Source organism: Erythrolamprus reginae, chromosome 3 (genome assembly GCF_031021105.1).
Source record: "Erythrolamprus reginae isolate rEryReg1 chromosome 3, rEryReg1.hap1, whole genome shotgun sequence".
In the NCBI taxonomy this organism is placed as follows: Eukaryota; Metazoa; Chordata; class Lepidosauria; order Squamata; family Dipsadidae; genus Erythrolamprus; species Erythrolamprus reginae.
The window spans coordinates 129450936-129473134 of record NC_091952.1 but is presented as its reverse complement, the minus strand read 5'-3'; the positions used below and the strand labels follow the sequence as shown (position 1 = coordinate 129473134).

At 41.9% G+C, this 22199-nt stretch overlaps 1 pseudogene; it reads right to left on the bottom strand.

Moving 5' to 3' along the window:
• Positions 1 to 11832: 11832 nt before the first annotated feature.
• Positions 11833 to 21969, bottom strand: LOC139165803 (mucolipin-3-like; annotated as a pseudogene).
• Positions 21970 to 22199: the final 230 nt, after the last annotated feature.

Genomic DNA, 22199 nt, shown 5'->3' with positions numbered 1-22199 from the left:
AACTTTATATTCTCCTTCCTTGGGGAGTTGTCTAGGCCAGTGATTTTCAACCTTTTTTTAAGCTGCGGCACATTTTTTACATCCACAAAATCCTTGGGCACACCACCAACCAAAATGACACTCTAACACAGTACATATTATACATATAGTTAATAATATACACCATCAGGATAGACATAACCATCTGAAGCTGAGGATTCATCTAGTGGTGGCAACATTTACCTCCAGTCCTGACCAGGATTAGAAATCGGGACCATGGGGAGGAGTAGCAGCTTCAACTACTCGCCATGGCCACACAATGACAAGTTCGCGGCAGCCCAAGTGGTGACCTTCCTGGGTGTAGATGAGAGGCGGCCTGCTATTGGTTCATCACTAATGATCGGGATGAATCCTAGAAGGTGATTGGTCAATGAGTGTTCCCTGTGCTTCCACTCTTCCTGTCGCTGATAGCTGGCGGGATTGTGAGGGGAAATGTTTATGATCGGATGGAGGCGGCTGGCCGGATAAATGGCCTACATGGGCTGTATCCGGCACGCGGGCTGTAGTTTGGGGACTCATGTTTAATTTCCCCACGGCACACCTGACCATGTTTCATGCATACTGGTTGAAAAACACTGGTCTAGGCCACTACTCACTCTCTCTCTCTCTCTCTCTCTCTCTCTCTCTCTCTCTCTCTCTCTCTCTCTCTCTCTCATACACACATACCACACACACACACACACACACACACACACACATCATTTTTTAAATTACACAAAGATATTACCGGATAAAGAAATATTTATTTCTAGTGTTAATATTATGTACCATTCAATATAATATTCAGATGTACATTCAAAATAATATATTATTTTCTACAGTATCGATTTACAAATGAGAACAGCGAGCATGTTTCATACTTTCCAAAAGTTTGTACACAGTACATTATAATATATTGTTTTGCCTTCTGCCAACAGTTTGTGCTGTAATTATTGCTTCTGCATCTGAAAATTTCAGTCTAAAAATAGAATTTATTTTTCAGATTTGCTTTTCAATATCACATGACAAATTAGACATCCATAAAAATCAAGTTTCATTTCAAGATTTTTTTACAATTATTTAACAGTTCTAAGACAGAAAGTTAAAAACTATAATTAAGCATATTTCATGTTATGCCCATTCTTGCTCTACTGCAAGCAGATAGCATTTACTTAATATAAAGATTTGAGAAACACATTGCACTGATGATACATTTATTATATACTATAATAAAATATTCAGTTCTCTATTACTGAATGATCTCTTTTTATCTAAGAATAGACCAAAGAATTCAAATGTGTCAATCCAATTATTTCCATCTACTGTAATTGGAAGAGCATCAAATAAAGTCAGTACTGAACTTTAATGACTGATGTGGTAGAAAACCTGTGGATCACAGGTGGTCTCCACTTTGTTTTTTCCCTCTAAGCACTGGAGCTCTCTAAAATTACTATGCTAAATCAAGAAGTGAACTACTGAATGACAGCCCTAAAAGTTTCCAGGGGAGGCATGAGAAGCAATAATTAAAAGAGTATGTTTGTCTTCAATAGTTTGATGTCATTTTTACTTTTTTGAAAAAAAAAACCTTCAGAAAGCTTCTTGAAAGGATGAAAACCCAAGCTTGGTCCCTCTAGTAACAACCTCTCCTGTGGCCTTTGCCAAAACTAGGACAGCATATTAAAGACAAGACAATAGCCATTAAAATTGGCTGTAATTGGATTAAAACATTATTTAATCACATTGGTTAATCAAAAGGAGGACACCTGCCTATAAAGATAGAAACCCAGACATTTCCTGCTTTGTTGCCTGTGGTCTGTTAGGAAATTTGTGGTCTAGAGCACAGGCACTAAATGCCAAAACCCAGCACTGTCTAACAAATACTTATTGTGAAAGTCTATGAGGGAAACGATTTCTTAGGAGCAAATACTGCAAGTTTCTTCTTTCCTCTAAGTAATTTTAAACAGAGATTAAACCAGGATAAAGCTTAGGTTTTAACGCTATGATCTAGGGCAGGTGTGTCAAACTCACGGTCCGTGGGCCAGATACGTCACACGCTGACCACGTCCACCCATGGTTTAGTGAAGGGGAGAAAAGTTGTGATACATCACGTGACGATGTGTCATTGTGAGTTTGACATCCCTGATCTAGGACGACTATAGGATTTCCGCTCTAATGCAAACTCTTCAAGATCCAGTCAGATTCTGATGTCAATGAACCTTGACTTCAGAAAGAACCAGAAGAGGGCTGGCTCATGGAAGGGCCATGGATCCAATGCTGTGTTGATTCACTAACATTTTCACTATTAACATTAACTTGTAATGTATCTATACAGGCAGTCATCAACTTACAACAGTTCACTTAGTGACTGTTTGAAATTGAAAAAAGTGACTTATTTTCACACTTAAAACCACTGTAGCATCCCCATGGATCACATAGCATCAAAGATCACGTGATCCTCTTTTGCGAACTTCTGACAAGCAAAGTCAACAGGGAAACCAGATTCCACTTAACAAGTGTGCTGCCAATTTAACAGCTGCAGAGATTCACTTAAGAAATGCTACTAGCTAACTTTTAAAACATGTCTGTGCATTTCTTAAAAGAGAAATATATTAAGTTAAGAATGTTTTTCTGGTACAAAGTACCTAGGGCATTAATAGTGGTTAAGGCACCAGGCTAGAAACTAGGGGCCTGTGAATTTTAGTCTTGCCTTAGACATGAAAGCAATGGATAAGAGACTGTTTAACTTCCAAAAAAGGAAGTTTTTCATAAAATAATTAGAATAAATAACAAAGCCAACCATCTTTATGTTGGCTGAAGAACTAACAGATTCACAAATTCAACAGATTTGACAAACAATAAACAATTGGGACTCAAAAGTCCTTTAGTGATGTCTCAAATCACAGAGAGAAGATACTGAAACCATTTGCTCTCTTTTACTTTTAAGGTAATTTAGATACCTATAAAAAACAGAGAAAATCTTGTATGATTACCGTATTTTTGGAGTATAATATGCATATTTTTCCACCCTAAAGGAGGCTGAAAATTTGGGTGCATCTTATGCTCCGAATGTAGCTTTTTCCGAAGCTTTTTTTTCAGCCCTAACAAGATGCTAATTATCTTCCCAGGTCTGACCTTGCTGGCTTTTTCATTGTTACTTTCTCTGAATAATGTTTTTTCCAGCCCTAAGTCTTTGCAGGCTTTTTTTCACTGCTCTACTTGCTCCAAATAAGTTTCTTTCCAGCACTAACGAGGCACTAATAATGTTCCGAGCTCTGACCGGCTGGCAGGTTCTTTCATTGTTACTCTTTCCCAATAAGGTTTTTTAAAGCCCCAACCAGGGGATAAAATAATGTGTGAAACCGACCAGATTAAGGACACTAGCCAGATGAATATCTGGCAGGCAGATTTCCCTCCCTTATTTTCCTCTCCAAAAACTAAGGTACATCTTATACTCCGAAAAATACAGTAATTTACGTAGAGAGTTATTCATACATTGTGCCTGTAACATAACATAGTAAGAGTAATGATAGTACATCATAATATGTTTTTCATAAAAAGTTTAAGCTGTGCATTATATGGTAATTAGGACTCAGAATTAACATAATTACCAGCACATATTTTTGAAACATAAATGTTTCAAAAACATTTATGACAATTTTGTGCCTCTTATATTTGAATTTCCTCTTTGATGATTTCTTACTGAATCTGTGATGATTGTCCAGCTCCAGAATCTCCAACTACTTTCAGCAATTTTTCCCAATGTTTTTATTAAGACCTAAAGAAGGGAAAAAGGTACAGAGATGTTATCCAGCTGCACAAAAATATAATAAAGAAATCAAAATGGTCCCATTTTATAAATCAAACAAGATCTATTGATCTAAAGAAAATAATTTTAATAAAAATAAGTCACCCTGAATAAGAAGTGCAAGGTTAGAAATCGTATTGTTATAAAAAAATCCAAAGAATTAGTGGGGATAATCACAATTGCTCACTTTAGAAAAGTATAACTAATACCAAAGTTATCTTATGCACCATTATTTAAAAGGTTCACTGATATCTTCATTCCTCAACCCTCAGAAAGTTTAAAATAAATCAGTAATTGCTTTCACTTTTAAGAATTTGCAATTCTGAAAAACGGGTATCCATCCATCCATCCATCCATCCATCCATCCATCCATCCATCCATCTATCTATCTATGACATTGGGGGTCATGGGAATCCAGAGCAGCTTTCAAACCAGTGTAGGGTCACTAGGCTTATGAGGAAGTGCCTACAGTTTCACTAGATTCAAGACTGATGTTCTGTTAACCTGCTTTCTGTTCTCTTAGCTGCCAACTTAATTTAATATTGAAGAAACCAAGCTGTCAGATGATGCAACTGTCACCCAGGCCTTTAGTCACCAACCTTTTACAACAACAGAACATATTTATAGGACTCTCCTCTTCTAATCTGTATGTTCCAGAGTTTGGCAGGTCTTTGCACTGGGCTATGAATGAATGAAGTTCTGTCTCTGGAAAGCCTTCAGGCTGGTAATGCTAAAAAAAAAAAAAAAGAGTTGTTATGTAGAACAACTCCAGTGGATATTATATGGCTATTAAATACACAATTTTTAAAGAGGGGTGAGGAAAAAAAGGAAAGGTCAGGTTTCTCCTGGTGAGTTAGAAGCCATTAAATAAGTAGAAAAGTGAGGTTCTTGCACCCTAATTTCTCATCCACTTTCCCCCAAGTTTCCACATGAGATTGGGAAATTAGGGTGGACTTGTAATCTGCATTTTATTGGTCTTTAAACCCTGGTAGAAATGACAGGGGAACACAACTTTGAGCCTCAGGATTCCAGGCAGACTCTAGTAGCCTTGGAGGAAATATTCAGATGTCTTCCAAATGATGCTGCCAAATTATAATTTTTCATATGAGACAAGAGGAAAATTCTGAAATCAAAGAGCAAAGCCATCTTCTCTGGACCCTTGTGATTTACATGGATACATCCATTCAGTTTTATTGCCCAGGAATGGTAAGAAAGTGATGTGATTCTGCCATCTTCCAGGATGGGTTTTCAACCTCCCACAGCACTAGATTTTTTTCAACTTCCAATATGAAAGCTAACCAGAGCCAAATCTGCTTTGTCAAATCATACGTTAGCTACCTGAAGATGCTGATGGCTGCTAAGGCAATAATTAAATAATAGAGAGGAAGCAAGGCCTTTGAAATATGGCACTGGAGAAGACTTCTGCGAGTCCCTTGGACTGCAAGGCGATTAAATCGGTCAGTCCTAGATATCAACCCTGACTGCCCTTTAAAAGGCCAGATGCTGCAGATAAAACTCAAATACTTTAGCCACCTAATGAGAAGGAAGGACTCACTGGAGAAGAACCTAATGCTGGCAGAGATTGAGGGCAAAGGAATAAGGGGATGATAGAGCAGTGTTTCCCAACCTTTTTTGAGCCGCGGCACATTATTCATATTTTCAAAATCCTGGGGAACACTGAACGGGGGGGCGCGGGGGGGCGCGGGGAGGCTAAAGAAAAGTTTGGACAAAAAAAAAATCTCTTCCTCCATTTCACTCTATTTCTCCCTCCCTCTTTCTCTCTCTTCCTTCCTTCCCTTCTTTCTCTCTCTCCATCCCTTTCTTTCTTCCTCTCTTTTTTGCTCTCTTTCTCTCTCCCTCCTTCCCTCCCTCTATGTCTTTCTCTCTCCATTGCTCTCTCTCTGCCTCTCTTGCTATCTCTTTCATTCTCTCTCTTTCTTTCTTTCTTTCTCTCTCTTTCTCTGTCTCTCTTTCTCTGTCTCTTTCTTTCTTTCTCTCTCTCTATCTCTTTCTCTCTCTCTTTCTCTGTCTCTCTCTCTGTCTCTCTTGCTGTCTCTTTCTCTCTCTCTCTTGCTATCTCTTTCTTTCTCTCTCTCTGTCTCTCTTTCTCTCTCTTGCTATCTTTTTCTCTCTCCTTCTGTCTCTCTTTCTATCTCTTTCTTTCTCGCTCTATCTCTTTCTCTCTCTTTCTCTCTCTCTCTCTCTGTCTCTCTTGCTATCTCTCTCTCTCTCTCTTGCTATCTCTTTCTTTCTTTCTTTCTTTCTCTCTCTCTCTGTCTCTCTCTCTTGGGCGTGGGGGGGTGTGGGGGGTCTAAAGAAAAGTTTGGACAAAAAAAATCTCTTCCGAGTGCGAACTGCGGGATGTGGCAAAGGACTCCTTGCCAACCAAAAAAGGGGTGGGGGTGGCAAAGGCAAAGCCTGGGAGGCGGGGAAGGGAAGAGCGGGAGACCCCCAGACAGAATGGCTGAGGGGAAGGAAAGACGGAAGGAGGGGGGGATTGAGAAGCGAATTCAGGGAGGGCTGAGAGAAAAGGGGAGCGGCGCGCGCACGGGAGAGGCGGGGCGGGCATTCCCGAAACGGACAGAGAAAGCCCTCTCTCGCAGCGAAAGCGCTCCCAGGCAGGGGGCTGTGAGAGAGGGCTTTCTCTGTCCGTTTCGGGAAAGCCCGCCCCGCCCCTCTCGCAGCCCCCTGGCTGAGAGTGCTTTCGTCCTGAGGAGCTGCAGCCACAGCCGCCGCGAGAGAAGTCGCGCCCCAAGGCAGGGGGCGGCGGAGGAGGAGAGGGGGCAGATCGGGCGGGCGGGGGGCAGGGCTGAGAGGCCAGGAGCGCGAGGGGGCCGGAGGCACCATGGAGAGGTAGGGGCGGCCGCAGCTCCCTTCTACTGCCCGCACCTCCCCGCCCCGCCCAGCTGGAGCTTCCCTAAGAGCTTCGCGGCACACCGGTTGGGAAACGCTGTGATAGAGAATGAGGTGGCTGGATGGAGTCACTGAAGCAGTTAGCGTGAGATTTAATGGACTTCAGGGAATTAGGAATTGTGTTGAATTAAATATCCTTGTAATTCAATATAAACATAAATTAACTTAAAATCTTGTCTTGCTCCTGGGGTCTTCTCATGTCAGTATTGCAAGAAGAGTGCTTGACGGCTTTTCATATTTTTTTTGTCTTTAGGGCCTACAGAGGACATTAGGGAGTTGGAGCACCCAAACTATCTTCTGAAGAGATTCCCTCATATTATAGGCAATGGGAAGGGAAAAACAACTGTTATCATAGTACATGTCCTCTTGCCCAAGGGAAATTAAGCATAGTAGTTCAGATTAAAGTACAGTTGGGAAATTAAGCAATAGTTTATAGCCTGAAACCTTATTCCATTAAAGAGAAATGGGCTAAAAATGTCAGGGCTGTTTCCTGGTGGACAAAGAGCACAAATGCATTGCACAGCAAATTAATAGACTTTTGATGATATGCACAGATACTGCTCATTTCTAATTTCTAATGATATTACCATGGATAGGTAAAATATACAGCTAGAAAAATGCCTTCTCTGGAGCAGCAGTTTTCTCAATGTGACCATTTTCCCCACTTGAAGACTCAAGTGAACTATACAAATAACAAAATTCAGGTTGGTCAATAAGATTTCAATTGGGACTTCCAAAACTGGAACACAGGCCATCTAATCAGCATTCAAGTCAGTTACCTTAGCTTGTATCTCTATCTTTAATGTAGAACCAACTATGGTAAGAAGGTCACTAACGATGATCATGATATACCATCCATTGAAAAATTCCATTAGATCAGAGAAAGATACTTCTTTCTTATAGTGATGTTGGAAAAAAGTCACAAATTCCTAGGATATGTGAGAGGGCAAGAAAAGAGAAATTGATATTGAAAAGCTGCAATTAAATTTATTAAGAGATACTGACAAACATAAGCTTACCCTTTGTAGATAAATTCCTTTAATTACAGATCGTGTGCAGAGAATCAGTGATGCAAGACATGTCAGTATGACAAAACCATCAAAGATCATCATATAATGGGTATTCTTCTGTACTGGGAAAAAAAGACTGATTTACTTCTCTATGCATAATAGTTAACCTGATACACTCATAGAACACATACTCATTTGTTTCTGAGGGGAAATTTTCTTCGTAAAATTGCCTTGAGAGAGTGCTAATAATGGAGAAGAGGCCTCCATCTTACTTAATTTTTCAATACAGGGAGAGGTGGATAATTAAAGGATTCAAAGCCATCAAAAAGAATGAATGCTTCACACTTTTGGTAGTCTAAAGAGGACCCCTCCTCCCTCAAGTTGTGTACTTATTTGCACTTGGGGCAAATTTCCCATTGTGGGGAATTCCCTTCTAATATACTGTAAATCAGAAGTGAAATTCAGCAGGTTCTGACAGATTCTGAAGAACCAGTAGCGGAAATTTTGACTAATTAGGAGAACCGGCAAATACCATCTCTGGCTGGCCCCAGAGTGGGGTGGGAATGAAGATTTTGCAGTATCCTTCCTTGCCACGCCCACCAAACCTCACCCACCAAACTGGTAGGGAAAATTTTTGAATTTTACCAGTACTGTAAATATTAACCATATAGAAAGAGACTTTTTTAAGGACTATAGGTGAAATGATGTAACACACATTCAAATTGCGTGCTCAGTTGACAAACATACTTTAAAAAATATAGTTACTGCAGATTATAGCAAATACTGTATTTAACTTCATGCATCACTAGGCCTTCAATAAAACCTAATAAGCACTAAATAAGTAATAACAAAAGTATGTTTTTTAAGCTTACTTGATCCAGAAACATGCCAGTCTTTACATTCCTTGATGGCAATATCATTGTCTAGGCTTATTTTAATTCTTCCACTATGAGCTTTGTTATCAAAGAGTATCTGTAGATATTGTGGAGATAGAAAAGATGCTATTATTCTTATTTCTAAACACTCGTTAGTTCAGATAAAATCTGAATAATTTATGCCAAATGCTTGGTAATAAAATCAAAATCTCTATCTATCTATCTATCTATCTATCTATCTATCTACCTACCTACCTACCTACCTACCTACCTACCATCCATCCATCTATTTATCTATCTACTATTCTTCTCAAAAAAGCCATAAAGTCTTATAGTTAGCTTGAAGTATAACTTTGAAGCAGTGATGGGATATAAAAAGCATGTTTTGTAGAAAACAGAAAATGCTTGGGGTTAGTTTAGTTCTGTCATTTTACCATTCTCCCCCAAACCTAAGCAGTTTAAAAATAAGGTGGAGAAATAGAATAAAGGAAGAATATATCTGAATAACCATCGAACAAAACTTAACAAGAGAACATGACCCAATGTCTTCATCTTTTTAATATTGTTTCAGAAATATTTCTATTCTTATCACTATTTGGGTTTTATTGCACTTTTCCATCTGAGGAGTATTCAAGTTGACCGCCAGGCACAGTCAACCAAAAATAAATAGAAACAAATTTTAAAATGTACAATACAATTACGTATAAGCAAAAGTATTAATATTATTGTTCATATTATTGTCGAAAAGCTAATACTATACAGAATTATGTTTTGAACTTAACTAAAAGGAGAATAAGTGAGTTACCGCGAGAATTAATGTGAATTGCAGGACACACACACACACACACACACACACAAAGAATAGCTGATTTACCAAATGGGTATTTGCAGCTGTGGGCAGGCAAATCTCTGGTAGCAATAAATCATTGGTGCCTGCCTCTTGATTAGCTTCAGCGTTATCATTTCACTTCATTCTCTACTTCTAAGTTGCTAATGTATATACTGCAATAGTCCACTTTAAGAAGAAGCTGACACAATCTCGACCCATTTCTCCCATCCCAAACCTGCCCTTCAGAAAATGACTAATTACAAGTCTTCATCAGTTCAATTTTTTTTACTTGCTTCCTAGTTTATCTGCACAAAAACAACCAAGCTCAGAAAGTTCCAAGGACTCCACCTCTATATTACTGTTAGTGTGAAATCATAGCAGTCTGGGAGTTCATGTTGTCGAATGGTCTGGAGATTAATGGCCTTCAGTTTGAACGTGAGTGTCAGAGTTACAAGTCTAGAACAGAGACCGGAGCTTTATTTCACCATTACCAAAAATGTTCAAGAATGCCAGCAACTTTTATTTCTCCTCACCTCTGGAAGTCCAAAGTGAAATTGAAAGGAGTCTTCCTCAGTGTCCCATTTTCCAGAGGTAGTATTGGCTCCACATAAAGACACTCTGTGGGAAGACAGATGCTTTACGGCATATAGAAAATACTCAATATTTAATAAGATGATGAAATCAGAAAATCAGTAATAAGGAAATTAAATCCAGTCTGGTCACTAGTAGTCTTATCTAAATAATACGAGATGTAAAATCTTTCTTCATACTTGCAAGAAAAAAGCAGCTATGTTTTTTCATTAATTTAATGCATATATTTACTGAACTTCTGCCTTATGGGAATTCGTATTTGATAAAGAATCCCTGGAAATATCTGCTAGTTAAAAATGAACCCAAAAAGGAAATTTTATACTTGATCCACAGATCAGTACCCTAATACCCTAATTTCTATGGTTACAGGCCCTTCTACTTATGACTGTAGAATGATGCTTCAATGCAGTCATAAATTACTTCCATTTGAATAAAATGAAGAAACAGTAATTCAGAAAGTTCTTGTACTGTAATTATTTGTATATGTTACACATCGGTTTAAGTAATTGCATACATATATCAAAAAAAGACCCTCAATCTTTCAACAGTCCTTTAATATCTTTCATACCCAAGAGGTTTAAGCTAAGATATCCAAGAGGTTTAAGCTAAGATATCCTAAGAATTCAGCTTCTGGTATTGTTTGGAAATGTTGTGCACATATGTTTACTACATTATTTCGGTAAGAGATTATTATTTATGTCACTATTTCCAAACTCTAAAAATAAGTCACAATGCTTCTGAATTCTCATAACAGACACTACCAATAATTATCTACGTTCAGTAATCAATATTCATGTTGAACAGTTAAGACTGTCCTCTCAAATTTATTCACAAAGTTTCAGTGGCCAGTAGAGTCAGCCAATATATTTCGGTATTTGCCTGAAGCACATAAACATGAATGGCTCAGGCAGGTAAGCTAACTGGATTTGTAAGTGCATTGTAAGGTGACATTTTCTTCAATACTTCAGGGCAAAAGTAAGAGCGCAAAATAATCCACACAGCAAACATTTATGTCATCCAATAGGTTACTAATGCTTTCTATCTCATGTCTGCAGTCTGAGGGCACTGCCTCACTTTTCCTAATAGTAAAGTTCACCCTGAACCTGAATCACCAATTAGTGTTGGTGATGTTTGCAATGTTGAGTTGGCAAGACACTTTTGTGGATGAGGGACATCAATTGCTTCAATTTTGATTATACTACAGTATCTTGCAAGTAGATGCACCCTTAACTCTGTTCAGTAATTACCAGTATGAAGAACCTGCTTCAGATACAATAAAGTCAACACACTGGGCTATGAGTCAGCCATTTTTATCAGCAGGGTATCAGGCCACTTGGAAACTAAACCATGTACACCCTAAAGGTGCTTTTTCAAGAGGCACCTGGACTTTCTGGTTTTTCTTTGAAGATGTTCTGTTTCTCATCCATGAAGCTTCTTCAGCTCAGAATTGAAGAAGCTTATTGGATGAGAAGCAAAACATCTTCAAAGAAAAACCAGAAAGTCCAGTTACTTCTTGAAAAAGCACCTTCAGGACAACCATAACCGAGATGACTGAGAATCTCCATAGATATAAACAATGTACATCTATATGGAATATACTAGGTCTGACGGAAGCTGACATCATTTGAGTGAAATGGGGCAAGGAATTAAATGAAGCACCACTACTGCAGTTTTCATGACTTAAACAAGACTCTAATGTACAAGTAGTCCTCCGTTACTAATCACAGTTACTAAGTGATATAGTCATAAAGTGAAACATCACACGATAGTTCCACTGCAGTCATTAACCAAATCACCTCAGGTTGTTAAGCAAAATGGCATGTGACTTTTGTGACTTCCTGCCATTTTCCACAATGATTCTGCTTGTTGGAAACAAGCTGAGAAGGTGACAATGGATGTTGCAAAAGCTGCAAGTTCAGGGATTGGTCTTAAATATACCTTTTCACTGTTGTCGTAACTCTGAACTGTTACTGAATGAAGCAATTGCTAAGTGAGGACTATCTGCAGTAGTTGAATTTCTTCCTGTACAAATAAAACATCTGAAGTGTCTACCCATTATATTGTAATGATACTGGAAATTACTATGTGTTTGCTTTTAAACACTATGACTTTGCTCAAGTTGTCTCTCTTTCTGACCTCCGCCCACCCCACTCTCATTCTCCTTTCTCTCTCACACACAGAAACAATCTATCTGATTTGAGTCGTTCAGTATATCACCAGTTTCAATTTCTGGGTCAATATCGAAAGTGTCATTTCCAGGGCTGATAATTCCTCTCTTGTAGAAGTACTGACATATTGCCATGGGCGTCTCTTCTGATCCTTTCTTTTCGTAGGCGTGATTTCCAACCGAATTAGCACGCAGCTGTAAGAACTAAGCGACAAGGTACAACCAGTTAATGGAGCTGCCTGATAATAAAAACTGAACTAATTGGAGACGCAAGAGAATGTCTGCGATGGAACATACTGCTTTTCAGATTTATTGATCTCATGAATAGAATTACAAAGACTAAGGTTCAAATAAAACTCGGTGAAATGGATTCAGTCATAGAAAACCTCATTTTTATGGGCCAATTGCCTGTGTTACCTTTATCTCATGAGGTTATTATGGAATTAAAAGGTCTGTATCTCTTGCCTCATTAGAGCCAATGCAAGCCCCATGGCAGTGTTTGCCAACCTTTTTTGAGCCGCGGCACATTATTCACATTTAGAAAATCCTGGGGACCATTGAGCGGGGGGGGGGGGCGCTAAAAAAAAGTTTGGACAAAAAAAATCTGTCTCCTCCTCCCTTTCGCTCTATTTCTCTGTCTCTCTCCCTCTTTCTCTCTCTCTCTCCCTTCCTTCCTCTTTCTTTCCCCCTCTCTCTCCATCTGTTTCTCTCTTCCTTCCTCTCTTTTGCCCTCCTTCTCTCTCCCTCCTTCCCTCCATGTCTTTCCCTCACCCTCCTTCCCCCTCTTTCTCCCTCTCTTTCTCTCTCTCCCTCTCTTGCTATCTCTTTCTCTTTCTCTCCCCCCTTTTCTCTCTTTCTCTCTCTCCCTCTCTTGCTATCTCTTTCTCTCTTCTTTCTCTCCCCCCCTCTCTCCCTCTCTCTCCCTCTCTTGCTATCTCTTTCTCTCCCCCCTTTCCCTCTCTCTTTCTCCCTCTCCCTCTCTTGCTATCTCTTTCTCTCCCCTCTCTCGCCCTCTCTCTTTCTCTCTCTCCCTCTCTTGCTATCTTTCTCTCCCCCCTCTCTCCCTCTCCCTCTCCCTCTCTTGCTATCTCTTTCTCTCCCCCCTCTCTCCCTCTCTCTTTCTCTCTCTCCCTCTCTTGCTATCTCTTTCTCTTTCTCTCCCTCTCTCTCTCCCACTCTTTCTCTCTCTCCCTCTCTTGCTATCTTTCTCTCCCCCCTCTCTCCCTCTCTCTTTCTCTCTCTCTCCCTCTCTTGCTATCTCTTTCTCTCCCCCCTCTCTCCCTCTCTCTTTCTCTCAGCAGTGGCATTGGGCAGTAGCCGTGGGGTGGCGGCAAGGTCGTCAGCTGTGAGGCGGAGCTCCGGAACGGAGGCACCGACGGCGGCGGCTAGACGTGTTGCTAGACGCCGTATATGCTGACGTTGCGCTGGGCATGGACGTGGGGCTGGAGCCTCCGTCCCGGCCCAGACAGCAGGCAAGTGCCAGCCACGCAATTCTAGCATGTCCAGCCGCCGCCGCCGGTGCCTCTGTTCCGGAGCTCCACCTCACAGCTGACCACTCTGCCGCTGCCCCATGGCTACTACCCGCTGCCGCCGCCATCACCCTCCCGCTGCTTGCCGCCCTTCCGCTGCCGCTACCCTCCCACCAGGCCCCAAAGTTCACCTGCTGCCACCGCCAGGGAAGCTCCAGCCGGGCGGGGCACTGCAGTTGCCGGAAAACTTGGAAGGCGCAAAGAAGGAAGCTCAGCTTCCGTTCTCACAACTTTCTTCTCTTCACAAAAAGTTTCGAGACCAGAAGCTGAGCTGCTTTCTTCGCGGCACACCTGACCATGTCTCGCGGCACACCGGTTGGGAAACACTGCCCTATGGTATAGGAAACCAATGTGATTTTCCTTCCATTCATATCTTTTTACATATACTGACTTGGCTTTTTTCAAGCTTAGTTTAAGTTCAATGTACAATATTTTATAAAATACTAGCTGAAAACCCAGCGCTACACAGGTATTTATAGACGTCAAAGCATTTGTCTGACAGGGAGCCATTGAGAAGGGTCTTTTTGCCCCCTATTCCCATGCCTATCACCCCTGCCCTCCCACTTCCCATGCGATCTTCTTTCCCACTCTTTCTACAATCTTGGCACTTTGCCCTAAATCCACCAGGGGGCGCCGTCTGCCTCTGACAGGGAGCCATTGAGAGGGGCCTTTCTTCCCCCTACCCCCTACCCCCATGCCCATCACCCCTGCCCTGTCCCTCCCCCCTCCAATGCACTCCTCTTTCCCACCCTTTCTACAATCATGGCACTTTGGCCCACCTTCTGTCAAGAGAAGGGAATATCAAGTGCTTTCCCATTGGTCCAGTGGAGGGCGAATGTCATGGCTGGCTTTCTAGAGGAAGCTGTGACAGAAGTGACATCACAGACAATGTCCACTCTAGGACGCTGCACTCGCTCTCATTAATGGCCCAGGTGTTTCAGAGTTATGCTGGAACACACACACACACTAAGGGGTGCTAGGGTGTCTTACTCTCACAGTATTTGTTTCCAGAGGGTAAATCATCTGTGTACCAAGTTTGTTTAAAATTGCTTGTCATTCCAGACTTATGCTGGAACATACAGCCGATGGATGGATGGATGGATGGATGGATGGATGGATGGATGGATGGATGGATGGATAGATAGATAGAGATAGATAGATAGATAGATAGATAGATAGATAGATAGATAGATAGATAGATAGATAGATAGATAGATAGATAGATAGATAGATAGATAGATATTACCTGGTTTATTGCGAAAGAGATCTGGTCATAGACCTCTGTTTGCGTGTACACTGCATAGGTGTCATCCATGCTGTCCATGGATGCTTAAAGTATACCGTGTTTTCTTCTTTAAATGTAACCACCATTTGATTGCTTAATCCAAAAACTACAAGCTGAAAATATCAAGAGAAAGGGAATTCTTCAGCTAAAATACTCAAAAAATCCATTCTGACCACAAGTACATTACATTTTTTAATTGATGGAGCATTCGTAGCTACCGTATCTTTCAGAGTATAAGACACACTGTAGTATAAGACGCACCTTAGTTTCGGTATTCATCTGGCTAGTATCAGGTATTCATCTGGTTAGTGTTCTTAGTCAGTTCAGCTTCAACATATTATTTTATCCTCTAGTTAGGGCTGAAAAAGCCTTTTTCAGAGGGGGTAGGAATGAAAGCAAGCCTGCAAAGACTTAGGGCTGGAAAAAACCTTCTTCAGAGGGCATAGGAAGCAGAGAAGATTGTCAGCACCTTGCTAGGGCTGGGGGAAAAAGCTTTGAAAAAGTAACATTCAAAGTATAAGTCACACCCAAATTTTCAGCCTCTTTTAGGGAGGAAAAGGGTACCTCTTATCTGTATAGTCCGAAAAATACAATAGTTCTGCCACCATTCCCTACTCATTCTCTTGGTAGTTTCATTTTACTCTGAGAGTGTGAAAGGTAAATAAATCAGGAATTGAACATATAGGAAAAAAGAGCTGGGTACCATCCTTCCGATTTTACAACTTTTATTTTCATTCAGTGGTCAAAGACTCCTCCTATATTTATGTAACTATATTCTTGTTACACAGTTCAATATCATGACTATTTTATTCTTTTTGATCTTGGATCTGTTTTGCTGAATAATAATAATGAATCGAGGCTGCAGTTCAGTTCCAAGTCCAGCCCCGCTCTGGCGCACGTCACATTAACGCAGTTCGCAAATGCTCCTCTTCCAGTTCTAGTTCAATATTAGTATAGTTCATATTGGACATTTTCATACTATATTCTGAACACACAGATTTCCTTATAGTTGGTGAACAATGAGCATTTAATTAGTAGAAGGCTGAAGAGTGACATATATAATACTGAAATGAAACTGCAACTATAATCTTGATATTGTTCATTGTCTCCACTTGACTAATAGCCTATTCTGTTCATTACCCCAATCCACCATCCATCAAATATTTGGACTAAAGTTCTATAATTCCTAAACGAGATAGCTATGTTAGCTGGCACTTATGAAAGTTCTTCCCCAACACAGAGGGAGAACATATGATGAAGATACATATAATATTATTAAATTTGCCAATACTAAATACAGTAATACCTCGTCTTACGAACTTCATTGGTTCCGGGAGGAGGCTCGTAAGGTGAAAAGTTCATAAGATGAAACGTTTCCCATAGGAATCAATGGAAACGCCAATAATGCGGGCAACCCCATTAGGAAAAACCAAAACATTAAGGCTTTTTTAAAAAAAATAGCTGCGGGCAAACGAAGCTGAGGCGAACGGAGTGGGGGGAGGGACAGCGAGAGGTGGCAAGAGGTGGCAGTCCCAACGAAGCAAGGCGAAAAGAGCCTCTCTTGAGCTCCATGGGTCTTTCCGTCCTGTTTTTGCCCATCCCGTTCTGCTCATTTTCCCCACACCTTTCTCCTCTTGAGCTCCATGAGTCCCTCTTGTTTTTGCCCACCCCATTCTGCTCATTTTCCCCACACCTTTCTCCTCTTGAGCTCCATGGGTCCCTCCCATTTTTTGACCACCCCGTTCTGCTCATTTTCCCTGCACCTTTCTCCTCTTGAGCTCCATGGGTCCTCCCATTTTTACCCACCCTGCCCTGCTCATTTCCCCACCTTTCTCATCTCTTGAGCTCCATGAGTCCCTCCCGTTTTTACCACCCTGTCCTGCTCATTTTCCCCACACCCTTCTCCTCTTGAGCTCCATGGGTCCCTCCCGTTTTTACCCACCCTGTCCTGCTCATTTTCCCCACACCTTTCTCCTCTTTAGCTCCATGGGTCCCTCCTGTTTTTACCCACCCTGTCCTGGTCACTTTCCCCACACCTTTCTCCTCTTGAGCTCCATGGGTCCCTCCCATTTTTACCCACCCTGTCCTGCTCATTTCCCTACCTTTCTCATCTCTTGAGCTCCATGAGTCCCTCCCGTTTTTACCCACCCCGTTCTGCTCATTTTCCCCACACCGTTCTCCTCTTGAGCTCCATGGGTCCCTCCCATTTTTACCCATCCTATCCTGCTCATTTTCCCCACACCTTTCTCCTCTTGAGCTCCATGGGTCCCTAGCGTTTTTCCCCACCCTGTCCTGCTCATTTTCCCCACACCCTTCTCCTCTTGAGCTCCATGGGTCCCTCCCGTTTTTACCCACCCTTTCCTGCTCATTTTCCCATCTTTCTCCTCTCCTGAGCTCCGTGAGTCCCTTCCGTTTGTGCCTACCCTATCCTGCTCATTTTCCCACCTTTCTCCTCTCTTGAGCTCCATGAGTCCCCCCGTTTTTACCCACCCTGTCCTGCTCATTTTCCCCACACCTTTCTCCTCTTGAGCTCCGTGGGTCCCTCCCATTTTTCCCCACCCTGTCCTGCTCATTTTCCCCACACCGTTCTCCTCTTGGGCTCCATGGGTCCCTCCCGTTTTTACCCACTTTTCCAGCTCATTTTCCCATCTTTCTCCTCTCTTGAGCTCCATGAGTCCCTCCCGTTTGTGCCCACCCTATCCTGCTCATTTTCCCACCTTTCTCCTCTCTTGAGCTCCATGAGTCCCTCCCGTTTTTACCCACCCTGTCCTGCTCATTTTCCCCACACCTTTCTCCTGTTTAGCTCCATGGGTCCCTCCTGTTTTTACCCACCCTGTCCTGGTCACTTTCCCCACACCTTTCTCCTCTTGAGCTCCATGGGTCCCTCCCATTTTTACCCACCCTGTCCTGCTCATTTCCCCACCTTTCTCATCTCTTGAGCTCCATGAGTCCCTCCCATTTTTACCACCCTGTCCTGTTCATTTTCCCCACACCTTTCTCCTCTTGAGCTCCATGGGTCCCTCCCGTTTTTACCCATCCTATCCTGCTCATTTTCCCCACACCTTTCTCCTCTTGAGCTCCATGGGTCCCTAGCGTTTTTCCCCACCCTGTCCTGCTCATTTTCCCCACACCCTTCTCCTCTTGAGCTCCATGGGTCCCTCCCGTTTTTACCCACCCTTTCCTGCTCATTTTCCCATCTTTCTCCTCTCCTGAGCTCCGTGAGTCCCTCCCGTTTGTGCCTACCCTATCCTGCTCATTTTCCCACCTTTCTCCTCTCTTGAGCTCCATGAGTCCCCCCGTTTTTACCCACCCTGTCCTGCTCATTTTCCCCACACCTTTCTCCTCTTTAGCTCCATGGGTCTCTCCCGTTTTTACCCACCCTATCCTGCTCATTTTCCCCATACCTTTCTCCTCTTGAGCTCCATGGGTCCCTCCCGTTTTTCCCCACCCTGTCCTGCTCATTTTCCCCACACCGTTCTCCTCTTGGGCTCCATGGGTCCCTCCCGTTTTTACCCACTTTTCCAGCTCATTTTCCCATCTTTCTCCTCTCTTGAGCTCCATGAGTCCCTCCCGTTTGTGCCCACCCTATCCTGCTCATTTTCCCACCTTTCTCCTCTCTTGAGCTCCATGAGTCCCTCCCGTTTTTACCCACCCTGTCCTGCTCATTTTCCCCACACCTTTCTCCTGTTTAGCTCCATGGGTCCCTCCCGTTTTTACCCACCCTGTCCTGCTCACTTTCCCCACACCTTTCTCCTCTTGAGCTCCATGGGTCCCTCCCGTTTTTACCCACCCTGTCCTGCTCATTTTCCCCACACTTTTCTCCTCTTGAGCTCCATGAGTCCCTCCCGTTTTTGCCCACCCTGTCCTGCTCATTTTCCCACCTTTCTCCTCTCTTGAGCTCCATGAGTCCCTCCCGTTTTTACCCACCCTGTCCTGCTCACTTTCCCCACACCTTTCTCCTCTTGAGCTCCATGGGTCCCTCCCGTTTTTACCCACCCTGTCCTGTTCATTTTCCCCACACCTTTCTCCTTTTGAGCTCCATTAGTCCCTCACGTTTTTACCCACCCTGTCCTGCTCATTTTCCCCACACCTTTCTCCTCTTGAGTTCCATGAGTCCCTCCCGTTTTTGCCCACCCTGTCCTGCTCATTTTCCCACCTTTCTCCTCTCTTGAGCTCCATGAGTCCCTCCCGTTTTTACCCACCCTGTCCTGCTCATTTTCCCCACACCTTTCTCCTCTTGAGTTCCATGAGTCCCTCCCGTTTTTGCCCACCCTGTCCTGCTCATTTTCCCACCTTTCTCCTCTCTTGAGCTCCATGAGTCCCTCCCGTTTTTACCCACCCTGTCCTGCTCATTTTCCCCACACCTTTCTCCTCTTGAGCTCCATGAGTCCCTCCCGTTTTTGCCCACCCTGTCCTGCTCATTTTCCCCTTTCTCCTCTTTTGAGCTCCATGAGTCTTTTCTTCCCGTTTTTTCTCACCCCACTCTCTTAATCTCCCCCACACCTTTCTCCTCCCTTGAGATCCATGAGTCTTTTCTTCCTGCTTTTGTCCCCCCAACTCTGCCCGTTTTTGCAATCCTGGGATTTCCCTACAGCATTGCGTTTTTGCGATCCTGGGATTTCCCTACAGCATCGCGTTTTTGCGGAAGTCAGGAGGTGGGGTTTCCCATGGAGGGGAGCCTCGGGGGATCCCAGGATCGCAAAAACCTGGAACAAAAGTCTGGAGGCGGGGCATCCCAGTAGCTGTGGCAGGTTCGTAAGGTGAAAAAAGTTCGTAAGAAGAGGCAAAAAAATTCCAAACCCTGGGTTCTTATCTCAAAAAGTTCGTATGACGAGGGGTTCATATCGTGAGGTACCACTGTACTTGACGAAAATATTTTCCACCAAAATATTCAGTGTGTAAGAACACAGGTCATTCAATACTTACAGATGGTACTTGATTTACAATCACAATTATGACCAAAATTTCTGTTGCTAAGCAAGGCAATTATTACATGAGTTATACCTGATTTTATTTTTAAAAATGTTGAAGGGAGGCGCATGGTTTTTAAATGAATCACTGCAGTAATTGATTGAATTATGCTAAATAAATCCAGCTTTCCCTATTGACTTTGCTTGTTGGAATGACTTTGCTTGTTGGAAGCCAGCTGGAAAGACTGCAAATGCAGGTCACATGTTTCTAGGATGCTGCAACCATCATTAGTATATGCTGGCTGTCAAGCGCCCAAATTCTAATCATATGACCATTCCCTTGTAACTTTAGACAGTTGCTAAACAAATGGTTATAAGTCGAGGACTGCCTGTATTAAGGTCTGAAAGTTTCAAATACCAACCGTACAGATGGTTCTAACAATACAAGTCTCTAAAGCAGCAGTAAATCAGAGGTTGTCACTCAAGTGGTTATAATTTCTTGAATTTCTTTAGCAGTAGCTAAAAATGTGTAAGTAAAAATTGTACTGCAGCTGTGTATCTCACCTGGATAGTGACCATAGCTATTTTCAGAATTTGTATGCCCAGCTTCCACGGTTTCCTTCCTTGGGCCCAGAATTTTTCACAGGGATTCATAAAGAAAAATTTAAGTTTTCTTCTTAACTGACCTTCCAGAAGCTGGCACATTGATGCATGATGTTTTACACTGTATAAATGTTCACCACCCTGAGTACTGCAGCTGCCTACAAGCACTTCAGGATTTTCCATTGCTGGAACAGAAAAAAACATTAGCAATATTGGAATGATTAACCAAAAATGCTATGCATGTATTTGTGAGCATATCTAAAACTCAAGGTGTGATTGTCTCCTTTAACAATGATAGTTTCAACTCTAACCTACAAGTATTACAGCACCTTCCATGCCAACTTATAGCCCATCGATGTTATTTCATCAACTAATCACAGCAGTGAAAAAGATATTAACAGTGAAGAAAAATGAGTTCTCCCACAGTTCTCATGTTCCTATCATAGAAAGCACTATTTTTGGAACCAAACATAAGGAGGTTTTTTCCATAAACACATTATTTTGTTTATCAGTTTTCCTGTTAAGATTTTACAGGATATTGTTTCAAGAGTTATTGCTCAAAAAAATCTTCCACATTTCTCCCATCCTCCCCCTCTCTTACGTGCACATTTATCCTTGGCTCTTGCTTGATTTCTGCACCATCATAAAATGGCTGAGAATCACGGCTTCTGAATGGTCTAGAAGTCCAATAATGAATAACTGTGGGTTCTTTAAGACATGTGTATTATATGGAACTCCATTCTATGTCTTACCGTCATACAGATCACACTTTCAGAGAAAAGTCACAGAACAAACCAATTTTTAAATCCAATTCCTTGAGCTAAGAAACTTTAGCACATTGAGGGAGTTCCATAAACAACTTCCTGGGGTTTTTAGTATTAGGAACCCTAGAAATTACAATATATTCTGTTTGCTCTTAGAGTACAAATGTCACAGAATCTGCTTAAACTTCCTTCTAGTTCTATTGACCCTCTAGTTCCACAGAAGTCATGTGAATTATTTAGTTCTGTATTTGCAACATTGGCCTTAATGTATTACAAATTGTTGGTAGAGGACAACAACAATGTTAAAAGCAGGTGTAGCTCCATTCCAAAATAAGTGTGCTCAGAGGCAGGTCTCTCATCTGAAAAATGGAGCTTTCTTCCATTCATGTCTGGGTAGAAAGACAATAGATAGGAAGTAGATCTACTGTGAGAATGAAGACAAGATATTATCAGCATCTTCAATACTGAAGATACCAGAAAACCAGGTTAACTAATTTCAAAGAATTTATTATTGAGAATTGTATGGTGCTCAAGAAATATAATTGCATTATTGGTATTGCTATGAAAAACAAAAGAAGCAATATTTGGGGAACAGATTCCTGCGCATATGAAGGACAAAGAAGTTAATCTATAAAGCAGTAGCTCACTTACCTTCTCTTTCCCTTCTCTTCCCTGGTCCAGGATCTATATTATATGTGGCAGATTCCTCAATTCATCTCTTTCTCTTTCAAAAAGCACCAACGCACAATTGATATATTAAGATAAATGGGAGGAAAATCATTGTTATCTCATTTGACACTGGCATTTAAACGGGAAGTGATTTTGTGCTCATTCTAAAGCAGTACAAAATATTTTCATATATTAAATTATTTTGTGGGACCTATCATATTTGTGCAAGGT